Source organism: Antechinus flavipes, chromosome 5, assembly GCF_016432865.1.
Source record: "Antechinus flavipes isolate AdamAnt ecotype Samford, QLD, Australia chromosome 5, AdamAnt_v2, whole genome shotgun sequence".
NCBI classification, from domain to species: Eukaryota; Metazoa; Chordata; class Mammalia; order Dasyuromorphia; family Dasyuridae; genus Antechinus; species Antechinus flavipes.
Genome location: NC_067402.1, coordinates 166,625,235 through 166,641,473, shown reverse-complemented (window position 1 = coordinate 166,641,473; position 16,239 = coordinate 166,625,235).

Here is a 16,239-nt window from a genome sequence, read left to right as displayed (position 1 = left end):
AGAGGAACATAGAATAGTTTATCTCTCAGACTTGTGGAGGAGAAAGAAATTTGTGACCAAAGATGAACTAGAGACCATTACTGATCACAGAATAGAAAATTTCGATTACATCAAATTAAAAAGCCTTTGTACAAATAAAACTAATGCAAACAAGATTAGAAGGGAAGCAACAAACTGGGAAAACATTTTCACAGTTAAAGGTTCTGATAAAGGCCTCATTTCCAAAATATATAGAGAACTGACTCAAATTTATAAGAAATCAAGCCATTCTCCAATTGATAAATGGTCAAAGGATATGAACAGACAATTTTCAGAGGATGAGATTGAAACTATTACCACTCATATGAAAGAGTGTTCCAAATCATTATTGATCAGAGAAATGCAAATTAAGACAACTCTGAGATACCACTACACACCTGTCAGATTGGCTAAGATGACAGGAAAAAATAATGATGAATGTTGGAGGGGATGCGGGAAAACTGGGACACTAATGCATTGTTGGTGGAGTTGTGAACGAATCCAACCATTCTGGAGAGCAATCTGGAATTATGCCCAAAAAATTATCAAAATGTGCATATCCTTTGATCCAGCAGTGTTTCTATTGGGCTTATATCCCAAAGAAATACTAAAGAAGGGAAAGGGACCTGTATGTGCCAAAATGTTTGTAGCAGCCCTGTTTGTAGTGGCTAGAAACTGGAAAATGAATGGATGCCCATCAATTGGAGAATGGCTGGGTAAATTGTGGTATATGAATGTTATGGAATATTATTGTTCTGTAAGAAATGACCAGCAGGATGAATACAGAGAGGCTTGGAGAGACCTACATGAACTGATGCTAAGTGAAATGAGCAGAACCAGGAGATCATTATACACTTCGACAACGATATTGTATGAGGACATATTTTGATGGAAGTGAATTTCTTTGACAAAGAGACCTGAGTTTCAATTGATAAATGACGGACAAAAGCAGCTACACCCAAAGAAAGAACACTGGGAAACGAATGTGAACTATCTGCATTTTTGTTTTTCTTCCCGGATTATTTATACCCTCTGAATCCAATTCTCCCTACGCAACAAGAGAACTGTTCGGTTCTGCAAACATATATTGTATCTAGGATATACTGCAACATATCCAACATATAAAGGACTGCTTGCCATCTAGGGGAGGGGAAAAAAAAATCGGAACAGAAATGAGTGTCAATATAATGTAATTATTAAATAAAAAATTAAAAAAAAAATAAAATATTTAGGAATCTATCTGCCAAGGGAAAATCAGAAACTTTATGAGCAAAACTACAAAACACTTTCCACACAAATTAAGTGTGATCTAACCAACTGGAAAAAATATTAAATGCTCTTGGATTGGGTGAGTAAATATAATAAAGATGACAATACTATCTAAATTAATCTATTTATTTAGCACTATACCAATCAGACTCCCAAAAAACTACTTTGATGAACTAGAAAAAATAACAACAAACTTCATATGGAAAAACAAAAGGTCAAGAATTTCAAGGAAATTAATGAAAAAAAAAATCAAATGAAGGTGGCTTAGCATTGACCCACACTTAACACCGTACACTAAGATAAGGTCAAAATAGATTCATGACCTAGGCATAAAGAATGGGATTATAAATAAATTGGAAGAGCATAGGATAGTTTACCCTCTCAGACCTGTGGAAGAGGGAGGAATTTATGACCAAAGAATAACTAGAGATCACTATTGACCAAAAAATAGAAAATTTTGATTATATCAGATTGAAAAGTTTTTGTACAAACAAAACAATGAAGACAAGATTAGAAGGGAAACAATAAACTGGGAAAACATTTTTACAATCAAAGGTTCTGATAAAGGCCTCGTTTCCAAAATATATAAAGAATTGATTCTAATTTATAAGAAGTCAAACCATTCTCCAATTGACAAATGGTCAAAGGATATGAATAGACAATTCTCAGATGAAGAAATTGAAACTATTTATAGACATATGAAAATATGCTCCAAATCATTATTAATCAGAGAAATGCAAATAAAGACAACTCTGAGACACCACTACACACCTGCCAGATTGCCTAGAATGACAGGGAAAGATAATGGGGAATGTTGGAGGGGATGTGGGAAAACAGGGACACTGATACATTGTTGGTGGAATTGTGAACATATCCAGCCATTCTGGAGAGCAATTTGGAACTATGCTCAAAAAGTTTTTTTTTTTAATTTTTATTTAATGATTACTTTATATTGACAACATTATCCCTTGCACTCGTTTCTTTTCTGATTTTTCCCCCTCCCTCCCTCTACCCCCTCCCCTAGATGGCAAGCAGTCCTTTATATGTTGGATATGTTGCAGTATATCCTAGATACAATATATGTTTGCAGAACTGAACAGTTCTCTTGTTGCATAGGGAGAATTGGATTCAGAAGGTATAAATAACCCGGGAAGAAAAACAAAAATGCAGATAGTTCACATTCGTTTCCCAGTGTTCCTTCTTTGGGTGTAGCTGCTTTTGTCCGTCATTTATCAATTGAAACTTAGTTAGGTCTCTTTGTCAAAGAAATCCACTTCCATCAAAATATGTCCTCATACAATATCGTTGTCGAAGTGTATAATGATCTCCTGGTTCTGCTCATTTCACTTCTATGCTCAAAAAGTTATCAAACTGTGCATATCCTTTGATCCAGCAGGGTTTCTACTGGGCTTATACCCCAAAGAGATACTAAAGAAGGGAAAGGGACCTGTGTGTGCCAAAATGTTTGTGGCAGCCCTGTTTGTAGTGGCTAGAGGCTGGAAAATTAATGGATGCCCATCAATTGGAGAATAGTTGAGTAAATTGTGGTATATGAACGTTATGGAATATTATTGTTCTGTAAGGAATGACCAGCAGGATGAATACAGAGAGGACTGGCGAGACTTACATAAACTGATGCTAAGTGAAATGAGCAGAACCAGGAGATCATTATATACCTCAACAACGATACTGTTAGAGGATGTATTCTGATGGATGTGGATCTCTTTGTTAAAGAGAGCTAATTCAGTTTCAATTGATCAAGGATGGACAGAAGCAGCTACACCCAAAGAAAGAACACTGGGAAATGAATATAAACTGCTTGCATTTTTGTTTTTCTTCCCAGGTTATTTATATCTTCTGAATCCAATTCTCCCTGTGCAACAAGAAAAATGTTCGGTTCCACACACATATATTATATCTAAGATATACTGTAACCTATTCAACATGTAAAGGACTGCTTGCCATCTAAGGGAGGGAGTGGAGGGAGGGAAGGGAAAAATCAGAACAGAAGTGAGTGCAAGGGATAATGCTGTAAAAAATTACCCTAGCATGGGTTCTATCAATAAAAAGTTATTTTTAAAAAAGCGTGAATATGGAAAATTTTCCATGAATATATTTCCATACATATAAAGCTATTATAAAAATAAATAAATTTAAATTTAAAACATAAATTAAAAGAAAAAAGAAATGTACTGACCAACTCTTCCATCTTCCTAGAATCTTCCCTACACTCAATTCTAATTTTAAAAGAAGTATTTTCTTTTTAAAACTCTGTACCTTCTTTTCTACTTCATTAACTTTTTTTTCATAATATTTTTGTTGTATGCTTGTGATGTGGGAAAGATTCCTATCTTTTATTCCCAACCTCCCATCCTCCCAGTTAATGTAATTACCCTTTAACTCACAAATACTGGTCCCTTTGTATTCCAATAGAAGATTCAGACCTGTCCCAGTCCCTATCTGGATCTGAGCTAACTTCAGGGCTACACCCAAAAGCCCCTCGAGCCAAATCTCCCATTATAAAAGGGACATGCTGGGACCCCCTCTTTGCAGAGATCCCAAACATGGTAGCCATGTGAGGACTCTCTGTCCACTGGACTCTCTGTGCAGTGCCCTCCTGATGTTTACCTTTTCCTATCTCCTTACTTCCAAACCCATTAATAAACTTCTTTTATCAATCTAGCTCTCGGGCCAATAAATTCCTTACTGGGGACTCAAGCTACTACTAGACCTCATTTAGCTCCATATCTTGCGCAGAATCCAAGGGGGTTGCAGGGGGACTCTGTTTGACTCCCTGTACCCCAAACCTGCCACTAGACCTCAACTAAAACCTATTTTCATTTAGATACCCCAAATCTAGCCCTCAACACTTGCATTTTATTTATTTTTAGTGTTTTCTCATTCTCACTTAATTTTTTAATTTTTTTTTAATCCTTCTATAAATGTGTCATTTAATGTTACTCTTTGGAGTAGAAGATACTTTTTTATTACTTCGCTATCCTTCTCTGAAGAACCCCATTCCCTATTGTCATTGTAAGTTTCTATGATTGGGTTCTTTTTTTGCATATTCACTATTTAAAATGAGAATTTTTTTCATGTAAACACCTCTAATCCTGGGGTGTGGAGAGAATACGATGCCTCTGGGCGCCACTTTAGTTTTCCCTCTGATTTAGGACTCCAAACCAAAAATTTCCCCTTACTATCAATTCTGAAAGCCAACATCATTCCTACTGGACTTCTGCATCCAACAAGTATGTTGGTTCCTTCTCCCCAAAGCCCCATCTCTACAGCACATCTGGGCTTGAGTTTTTTTTTTTTTTTATCAGTTAAGGTTTCTTCAATTTTCCCAAACTCAGATGCCTGACTCCCCATATTGTCAGGGAGGTGATGATTCCTACTGAGACTCCAGCCAAATCAAGCTAACCCCAGTATTCTCCACTTGATTTTTCTGTGGAGCTAGCTGGGAGGTATTTGTACTTTACACTTCTTCATAATCTTCATCCTGGGGTGTTTGTGTCTTCTCTGGTTATCCCAGGAGCATCCGTGTTATGCCCTAAGTCTTCTTTGTGTTATACCAGTTTCTGTTCACTCTGAGGTACAAATTTGTTTTGTTTGTGGAAGAAATCTGCTTGAAATTTATTGACTTACCCATTTTCCTAGAATCTTTCTAGAAAATCACTTTGATGACTGAATGGAAGATGAACTGAAGTGAGAAAATACTTGTGACAGGCAGAGCAACCAGCAACTTATAGCAATAGACAAGACATGAGGAGATAAGGACTTAAGGATGTTAGAGGAGAAAAAGAAATATATACCAGAGAAGTTGAAAAATCAAAAGTGCTGTTTCAGCCTAGGCAAGAAAGAAAAACCAATCACCAGAAGGAAAAAAAAGGCAATAGTTCTGAAATAAGCACTGAGACAAGTTAGCTATCAAAGTGATGTGCTGAATATTTGAATGGGTATTAGTCAAGTATTATAGAAAAAAGTTTTATGATTTCATTTACCAAAAAAATTTCTTGTTATTGAAGGAACATTTTTCTTTTTAAAACGTGTATCATTAATATTTACAACAGAGAAACAAGAAGGTGAGAGAAGGAAAATGAAGAGGGAGTAGAAGAAAGAAGGAATAGGAGGAGTTAGGAAGAATAAGAAATAAAGAGTTTGGAGGAAGAGGTCAATTTCCTATTGCATAGTTTTCATTGACTCCAGATATATACCTTATAGCATTTCCCAATACAGACATGGAAAACTTATTTTATGACTAAAGTAAATTCTTATCATAGTAGCAAACAAGACTGGAAAAATTCAAATGTACCCATAAGAGAACAAAGATTTGTTAGTTTCTTTCTTATTCCACACCTCCTTGTTCTCTTCTGTGATCTATTCTATTTTTACTCCTTAAAACTCTACATATTTTTACTTATATTAAATTTTGTAGTGCCTACTACTTCCTTGTTTTCATTTAAAATTCAATCATTTGGAATCATTTGTTAAATGTTTTCTACTCAATGACATTGTGCAATACACAATGATACAAAGAGAAATGAAAAAGCCCATTCATTTTCCCCCACCTGGTTTAAAATGTGAATGGGATATACAATTGTAAATCGTTTACCTTTAGTAATTTATTCTGTGCCCATGGAATAAAATAAAGTGGATTGAACCACATAGAAATAGAATTCTCAGTCTCATTAAGACATTTATTTAATGGCTTTAGAAAAAATGCTTTAAGTGCCTGAGTACTCCATAACTGTTTATGGAGGAGTGGTGACTTGATCTCCAGAAGAGGAAAATTTGCACTGTGGTGATATAATTTATACAGGGGGATCTGATTTTCTCTATTTAATACAGTAATGTGCAGAGAACAAGAAAAATATTTTTAAACAACTATTATCTCATCTTTAAAACAGGAATAACAATACAGATCTATTTTACTAGACATAAGATTAAGGCAGCTAACCAGCAATTAGAATAACATTTTGTAAGCATGTTGCTATATGAAAACATTAAGTTGTCTGGTGTTTGGGGTTTTGATGAGAAACTCAAACTACAAAGGGACTTGCAATTTCAAAAGATAAAGGGCTAAATACACTTAAAATGATACACTTAGAGTAGGTAATATATTGCTTATCAGTGCTATCACCTTAAGGAGAATTTAATAAAAATGAAAGCACTATACAGTTATATGTACTTATCCTAATTATACATTACTTTTTTCATAAATAATCTTACTTAAATCATGAAGAGTGCAGTTGTGTTTACATGTATTATTTATCATCAAAAGCAAGTGTACTGCAATTTTTCATACATTTATGCATTTTTCAAAAAAATTTAAAAATTGATTTATTCATGATGTGTTCAAGAGACACAGAAATCCCCAAAGTGATGCTAATTTAAAAATTAAATATACATAAATTAAATGAAATCTCCACATTACTCTGGGAGAGAAATAATTCTTGGGAAATACATGGAATTCATTATGAACCATTAAAGATGCATCTGGTAATTTCTAACAGTGAGAACAATTATAAAATAAACTTGCACATTTTTCTGTTTGGTAATCATGACGCTTATTTAGTTTGATGCAATCTAAAACCTTTTCAAAGTCCTTTCCTATAAATTAAATATTTTCTTTTTTTTGCTTTCTTTCTGTCTCTGTCTCTCTATATCTCTCTCCTTCTTTCTCTCAGTATGTACCTATCTCTATCTGCCTATATCTCTTTGTTTCTCTTTCTGTATCTCTCTGTTTATCTATATCTCTGCCATACTTAAGGGTATCCAAAGGAAACCTGCCTTACTTCAAATTCTTTTTTTAAACCTAGTTGCAAGGACATTCTTGTAACTCATTCTTACTGTTTTTTTTCTATTTGCTGCTATTCTGGTATCATTCAATCAATAAGCACTTATTAGACACCTAGGTTAAATCTAATATTCTATCAGTATGTAGGTACTAAGGATAGAAATGCAAAAGTGATTTATAATGGGGCAGCTAGTTGATATAGTGGATAGAGCACCAGCCCTGAAGTCAGAAGGACCTGAGTTCAAATCGAGCTTCAGACTCTTAACATTCCCTGGCTGTGTGACCCTGGGCAAGTCACTTAACCCCAATTGCCTCAGGGGGAAAAAAGAAAAAAAAAGTCATCACCAGTTCTCAAATGCTTATATTCTGCAAAACTAGTATTGAAACTTTTTTGACCTATTTTTAGTTCAAACCTGTCACACTTTTGGGAAAGTTGTTTTAATAAGTTTTTTTATCTGCTATATATAATGGAACTTCTACTTGTTTTCAAAAGCTAACTTTCAAGGTTTAAGGTTTATCTCCAGTTCTTCTTGGCAAGTCCTAAACTATCCATACATCTTTCCATATAAACAATCCATTCCCACCCCACCTCCACAGTACAATCTATAAACCAGTTAACTTATTTTTTCCTTTACTTTTTTTTTTCTTTATCTGCTTTATGGCAATCCTAGTTCTGTCAGCCCCCAAGACATCACTTCCTATTTGTCATCCCATTCCACTACTTTTAATATTTTAATTAATGTATTTATTTCATTTGCTTTTTCCTGTTTTTATAATTATCTAATTCTTTCCCTTTTTAAAATTAAGTAGTTATGCAGCATCCCTCCCCTTCCTCCTTTGTAATTTGTTTTGTCTGCTTAAAAAATTATTTTCTGTAATTTCATATAAAAGTATGCCTTTTTCTCATTCTACTCTTCAATTCTCTTCCCTTTCTGTCTTTTAAAAAATAATTTTACATCTCTCAAGTTTCATGTTTTAGTCTCTCTCCCTGATGAAAATACAGTTTCTAAGACAACAATTTTTGTTGTTCTTTTCTACAGTTTAGTCTTGTAGATCTTGCCCCTTTCTGTTGTTTCCATTTTAGAAATACCAGTTTTTGCAAGTGATAAGAATATTCCTTGATGGTAGGAAGTTTCTTATGTCCTTGATTTTGCAATTTACTTTTGTTCTCTCCAGGATCATTTCTTTGTCATATGCAATACAATCTTCTGCACACTTCTAACTATAAATAGCCCTGAAGAAATCTTAGACTGTTTCTCTTGGGGATACAATGTCTAATAATGCACTAAGTCTGTATATATCATTCCAAATGAAAACTACCCAGCTCCCCTTAAAGTATATCCTTTCTTCCTCAGCATTCTTGAGTGGTATTCCCCTCCTACCACTGAAACAAGATTTCCATGATTTCCCTTTGTCAGTCCTCTCTCTCTCTCTTTTCTAATTTAACTGTTGGCATTTTCTTTCTTTCTTAGAGACAAGAAGAGTTCTTCACTATTCAGTGTTAATCTTTCATTTGATTAGAATGTATTTCCTATTGTTCTCTATCTTCTTTCTCCGGCTTTTTTTTTTTTCATTTATTTATGAACTCTCCAATTTTGTAATTTGGTCAAACAAAAACATATTGATTCACCTGTAGGGAGAGTAATTTGAAAATTAATTCCTGATTTTATCTCAGTCATGTTGATCTATGATGACTGCTATTTTTTTTTCTTCTACTTTAATTGTATTGTCTTTCATAATGTCCTAATGGTATCTTTTATTATTGTTTTGTAGGTGTTGCTATTAATTATATAACTATATGATTTTTTTCTTTATTTTCCCCCAAGTGTAATTTATGTTTTAGCTATGGCTTCTTCTTTTGATATACTGGTTCACCTTTCTTGTATTTTTCTTATATGTCAAGTCTAAAAAGCAAATAATCTGCTCAAGTGTGGCTTTCTTTGGAGAGATATTTCAAATATTTCTTTTTACTTAAAAAAATATGTTTATGCTCAAATTCCTAGAGTATATCTTGAGCTCTTATGCTGTTCAGAATATATTCCATTCCCTCTTTTGATTTCTGGTGGATGAAAAATAATCCTAGATTATTTAAATTGCCTTTGGCTTATACATTTTATTATTTTCATTTGAATAATTAAATTTATTTAACTAATATAGTCTTTTAAAACTTTCTCTGAAGGAGAATTATAGATTATTTGGCTTAGTACTTTGGTTTCTGAACTCAGAAGTCCTATAATTTTATTTGGATTTGTATGTTTATTTTTCTTTATTGTTTGGTTCTTGGGTTTTTGTTTTTGCTTTTGGATTTTAGTGTTCAGGTTTTATGACTAATGTTCTGCTTTTACAATTCTTATTTCTCTCTTAAATCATTTAGGATCATGCTGTTGTGATCTAATGAAGTTTTGTGAATAAACAGGGCTTTCTACCTCACCAAGTATTAATTTATTTTCTTTTATCTTTCAATATTTTGATATAGATTTTTGAAGTCACATAGAAGAGCTGGCAAGCTGTTATTATAATTTTTGCTGTTTGCTTGATTATGCTCAGGTTCTTTAGCTGTTTTTTTATTCCTCCAGAGATCTTTAACAATTATATTTAATTTCCCCCCCTTAAATTTCCTTATTGTTCACTTTTTTGATTTCTTCTTTGACAGAAATTTCACTAAGGTTTTGACATCAAAGCATCTTTAGACTCTTTGCAAGCTGAGAAATTCTTTTCCTCAGCCTTCTTCTGTGCCTCAAGCTACTTCTGAGGGCAGAAAAGTGAATAAAGTTGAAAGCCAAGATCCTTTATTTTTCAGAGCTTATTGACATGCTGATGTCCTTCCCCAGATCTCTTTATTCCTCATCTCTCTTTATAATACAATTACAACACACAGATTTTATGTTTTTATCCTAAGCAGAGCAAGTTTCTGACATTTTAATTTCTGAAGTTCAAGGTTGTTGAGAGGTAGGGGAACACACTCATAACTACTATCTATCAGATGATCATGACCACTACCAACAAGAACAACATAATAGTGTCAGTCACAGTACTCATACTATAGGGTATTGTGATGATAAGATGATTTTGTTAATCAGAATTTGAGCTTTATGATAGCAGTTATCATATTTTTGCCTTGCTTTATATATCTAACCCTTAGTATAGATATTGGCACATCATAATGACTTAATAAATGTATGTCGATTTCTTTGCTAGATGTTATTTTATTTCCCAAATTTTGATCAACCACACTCTTCCTATTAAATTCTAAAGATAGTTCTTGTCCTTTTGTCTTTCCTGTCCTAAATTCTATGGGACTAACTCAATGAATTAATAATATATAATTTCCCTTCATGTTCCAATCTTTCCAATGTAAATGGTAAAACCAATGTCTCTGGAATAATTGTAAATCTAATGAAATAGTTCCATATCTTTTTTTATCATTGGAGGCGGGGTCAATGCAATAAGAAAATCAGTAGTTTGTATTCTAACAAAATTTTCATTAATATTTACAAACAACTTACTTGAATATATTTCTCTATTTGAACTCTTTACTTAATACTTATACTCACCAGATAATTAAACAAAATTATTTCTGTGGATTTTTCTGTGATAAGACTTTTTTACAATCCCAGAATATGGGAGGTAAATATTTTATTTTAAGTCAACTTGTAAGGACCTAATTTTCTTTTCCAAATTAAACGCTTTTCTTATTGAAATTAATATGGTAGCCATAGAATAACCTTATATTTTTTTAAACTTTTCAATTCTGTGACTATGAAAATATGTGCTACTATAGAAAATCCACGAACACCTGTGTAGTCCCACTTCATGTTTTCATCAAGGAAATTCTTCACTAATGCATAGGTCAGTCTAATAAAAAAATTATGGAGATAAAAAGGTGGCATCCAGGGTAGTAGTTGCTAAAGTTTTCTTGGTCACATTGTTTTGTTTTGCTTTTTTAAAAAGTAGAGCTTTTTTATTGCTTTGAGGTAATTGGAAAAGAGTGTCTTTACAATCATGTTTTCTTAAATGTATTTAGTGAGGTACAGCTGCTCCTTCTGACTTCATTTACTTAAGTGCTATCTACAACTTCTTCACACAGCACATCCATTACCAAAGTGGTAAAATGTATTTTGGTTTAATGGTCTTTAAATGTCTTATGTGATGATTGATAATGGTGAAAAGCCTGCCAATTCATATAATGTAGGCTTGTAGGACTTTCTTTGCACCTGATCCTAGGCAGTAAGATCTTTGACAGTGGTGATCCCAGAATGTTAGAAGTGAAAGATGTTTCAGAGGCAATCTAGTTTGGATACTTCTACATAAGGGTGTGTTGGAACAAGAGCAAACCCAAACCTGAGTGAATTTTTACGTTTTAATTTTGTGCATTTATACCTCATGAATTAAAGTATTAATAATGCACAATAAATTTAAGTGCACATAAATGTATGTATATATGTATATATCTGCATGGCTATACACACATATCTAGAGGATCAATACATAAGTGTGTGCATAAACACATATATACACACATTCTGTTCTTAAATATTTATCAACATACTCCTTCTATCAAAGCACTCTACATTGATTAAAGACCTGTAGTTAGAGTGGACAAACCACTTTACTGTAGCCTTCTCCACTTTTTATGCCCTTATATAGTTAGAGACTTCATCCTGACTATGCCCCAAGGGTATAAAACTGTGCATACATTTTTGATTGAGCAGTGTCTCCATTGGGTTTATATCCAAAAGAAATCATCAAAGGGAAAAAAGAACCTCATGTGCAAAAATGTTTGTGGTAGCTCTTTTTGGAAGTGGCAAAAAAATGGATGGAAGTTCAGACTTAATTAATTTAATATTTCCCCCAGTTACATTCAAAATAAAAATTAATATTTGTTTTTAAATTTTTGGAATACTAGGTTTTCTCCCTTATCCCCACCCACAATTAAAGAAACCACATGTCAAGTAATGCAAAACAGAAGTCTGGATTTTAAAAAAAGCTTAAGATTTTAAAACAAGAGCTGAATATAATATGTATCAGAGCAGAGATACATGTATAATCTTCCACTTGAGTTCAATATGTCTTCTAATATGAATATTGGATGAAAAACTTAGTAATATTTAGTATGGAGAACTCTGAAGTGACATGGTAATTCTCTTCAAGCACTCAAAAAACAATTATTTGAAAGAAGATTTCAACTTGATCTCTTTGGCCTCAGTAGAATGAAGAAAAAATTGCTAAGGTTACAGAGAAGTAAAGTTAAGTTTGATATAAGAATAAAATTATTAAAAAAACTATTTCTATATTTATCCTGTTGTGCAAAAAGGGGGAAAACCATGAAAAAGAAAACAAACAAACAAAAATGTGAAAATACTATGTTTTGATCAATATCCAGTCTCCATAGTTCTTTCTCTGGATGCAGATGACATTTTGCATCCCAAATCTATTGGGATCACCACATTGTTGAGAAGAGCAAAGTCTATTATAGTTGATAATGATGATGAAAAATCTTATGAAATGAATATTGCAAGTGTTATTATTCCTTTTTTTTTTGAATGAGGAAACTGAGGCTCAGAGAATCACAGAATTTGAGTTGAAAGGCACTTGAGGAATCACCTAATTCATTCTTCATATAGAAGAATTCCCCACTATATCTAACAGGTATTTATGCAAAGTATTTGAAGAGGTCTTAAATTTCATCTCACCAAAGATCAGACACCTGTGTAGTCAAATTTGTTTCCTTTATTTAATGCTTTAAATACCTTTAGTTTGGTTTGTAAGCTTTAGGCATTTGTGTATCTCCATAAAAGCTTTGCATGTTACCCCTATCTTTTTTTTATTTTTAATGTTTTCAACCACTAATTTTTTTCTTTATTCTTTATAACTACTTGCTATGGTGGCTGACTACAAACAGGTAATTATCTCCTCATCATTTTTAGTTTAAAACCCTATTGATTAAATTTGTAAAATATCCAAAATGTATATATTTTACATGCTTTTGTTGAGTATATTTACTTTCCGGCCAGCTATTTTTTAACCAGATATTTAAAACCATAGCACACAAGTCCAAATCATTTTTCACATAGCATCATAGTCAGCTTTTCATTTTTGCAAATTAGTCTTTATCTTCTGTACCTCTTCATTTAAAGAACCACAGCAAGGAAAATACTGTGCCCACTCTGCTCTTCAATTGCTTGCACAGGAATTCATAACAATAGTAAGATATTTTAGGTTCCTTTGGGATTAATATTTATGTCAAAATAAGTCATCAGATGTATATAGTTATCATCTGGTTAAGTTTTGGGAAATAGATAGAGGTGGGTTTTTGTTATATCTTGTATATCTGTCCCAACTTTACAATATCCTTCTCTATTCTTATTACCACTTTGACAAATAGCTGATTTACTACTTCCAGGGAGGGAATCAATCACCAACTACTATTACTATTCTTCTCCTGTACACCATACTGCATGAAATCTTACCTGATAATTATTCTGGTTCTTATTTTAGTCTACTATATTATTCTTTAGAAAACAATGAACTGCTTTCTGCTTAGAACATCAAGTTTTCTCAACTTCAGAAAGAGTTTCCTATCTACTTCAAAGGGCAAATCCATACTTTTCTTGAATTTTCTTCCACTCTCCATAATTGTTTTAAGATTTTATCTTTATTTTATCTTATATCTCTCATTTGTTATTGAAATTTTCATTGTTTCATATATTTTGCTTAATATATTTAAAGCATTTAATTAACTAAAATTAATTTTCCCCATTCCTCTCACTCTGTTTAAAAAAAAGTTTTATTAATTTTCAAAATTTACTTTTATATGATTTTATTCCATTTTATCCTAATTTCTTTCCTTCACGTCTTCTCAAGACAGTAAGCAAGATATTATGTACAATCATATTATATTACTATATTAATTTTTCAATCACCAATCTACATATGAAGGCTTAAAATTCAGTTAATAATTAAAAACCCATTTAAAGCTCTTTCTTGGCCAACATTCCCTGCAGAAATCTAAGCATTGAGTTGGACTTCATACACAAACATGATTGGATGGATGGGTGATGAATAGTCCAAATGGACTGATTCATCTTTTAGTTACCTTCTTTTGCACAATGACCCAGCTGTAAAGCCTTACTATTTGAACATGCAAAAGTCTTCATCTCTTCCTTTGTTTCTTCCTAAAGTCTTCAGCTTCTTGTCTCCTTGAACAACATTTACACACACACACACACATCAGTAAACACTTGCTCTTAAATGTGGAAGGGAAGAAAAGAGAAGAGACACTTATGAATCACCTACTAAACTCCAAACTCTGTGCTGTGTTTCACAAATATCTCATTTGATATTCACAACACTAGGTGGTAGATAATATTATTGTAAGAATTGTACAACTAAGGAAAATTAAGAAAACAGAGCTTAAATGATTTTCCCAGGGTCACATAGCTTTTAAATGTCTGAGATTAACTGAATTTTTCTTACTGTCATCATTATGAGTACTTTATCCACTATATCACCCAACTGCTCCTAAGTACTCTCTCTTCTTGGATTATTTCTTGATATGACTAGATGTGTGTTTATGCTTTTCCAGGTTTTTTTTTTATTTCAGCTCCAAGGTTGTTCACTGTTTCTCCAAAGATAAAAATAAAATAGCTATGTACCTTATGAGTTATGAAGTTTAGTTCCTGTTAAAAGGAGGCTAAAGGGCAGTTTATCTCAGGAACTATTCTGAGTCCCTTGTTGACAATAATATTGTTGCATAGTTTTTTCTATGGGAAAAAAAAAAACAACAACTCTTTAAAGTCATTTATTTTTAAGGAGAAGAATTCCAAGAAACTCATCCAAAAGTCTCTAGAGCACAAGAGAGTAAGTCAATAAAATGCCACACGAAGTAACAGTCTTAGCTTTCCACTTCTCTTTTGTTGTGCCTAAGGCACAGAAAATATTAATTTATGCTTTTGTGGCCATGGATGAATTCTCATACTACTCTCAAACTATTAAATGATATCCTTTCATGGTATTAAAGAATAGTGTATATCACTTCCTCCTCTCGCATCTGAAATTAAATATTATTTTAAATTCATTATAAGATATGCTCTTATAAAGCGAAACAATTTCTTCTAATAAGAAATTAGTTAAAGGTTGACTATGTACTTACTATGTCTTAAACATGAGGGTTTATATATATAATATCTTCTCTGAGATTTTTACCAAACTTATTTTCTAATTCTCAAATTAAGTCTCCAGAGTAGTGGGTGCTAACTTTAGTTTCAAGGAGGTAACTCTCTGAGTCTTGATTCCTAAACCTATTGTTGCTCACAAGCACCCACTGGTATGTTTCCTACTCACAGTCAGCCATTAGTCTCAATTAGCTTTTATATATATATATGTAAGGTATTGAAGTAAGAGTGGTTAGTGACTCCTCCCCTACTCAGCTGGTTACTCTTTCTTCCACAAATATAGCAGCAGCACCCATGATAACATTGAACTCAGTGTTAGAAAAGGGAAGTAGGGAGACACATGTATAGAATATACATGTGACAAAGACAACTTACAAATTTTGATTTTGTAAAAGAATAAGGATTTTGAATTTTATCCTGGAAGCAATGGGAAGATAGTTAACAAATGGCTTTTGAATAAGGGAATGAAATGATTTAATGAGACTTGTGTATGAGGTTAGCTATTGGGGCAACTACATAAAGAATTTCTAGTAGATGTTTCTTGAACTACCCCTGCACATGGATGAAGGTCTCTGCCCTGAACCAAATAAGAAGAGGAGAGGCAAGTGGGAATGATTTTTTATGCCAAAACTCTCCTTTTTGATACTAATATTCTTTTGATTATATCATATGGCCTAACCATTGTGGAACATTACTATCAATTAAGGATAAATATTTCAGGTAACCTCAGTTCCAAAGAGATACCTAGTGAAAACAGGTAGGTTGTAGCAAATTGTAGTATCTCAGATTTGTAAGGGAACTTAGAGATCTAGTCCAACCCCTTCAATTTAACTAATGAGAAAATTGAGATGCAAGGAGGTGACATGGCTTTGTCATAAGTCATTTTTTTTTAAATGAAGACCTGGAATGCATAGATACCTCTCATTATTCTATATTCAAAAAAAAATCTCTTTATTATCCTTCCCTCTAGATCAGGGA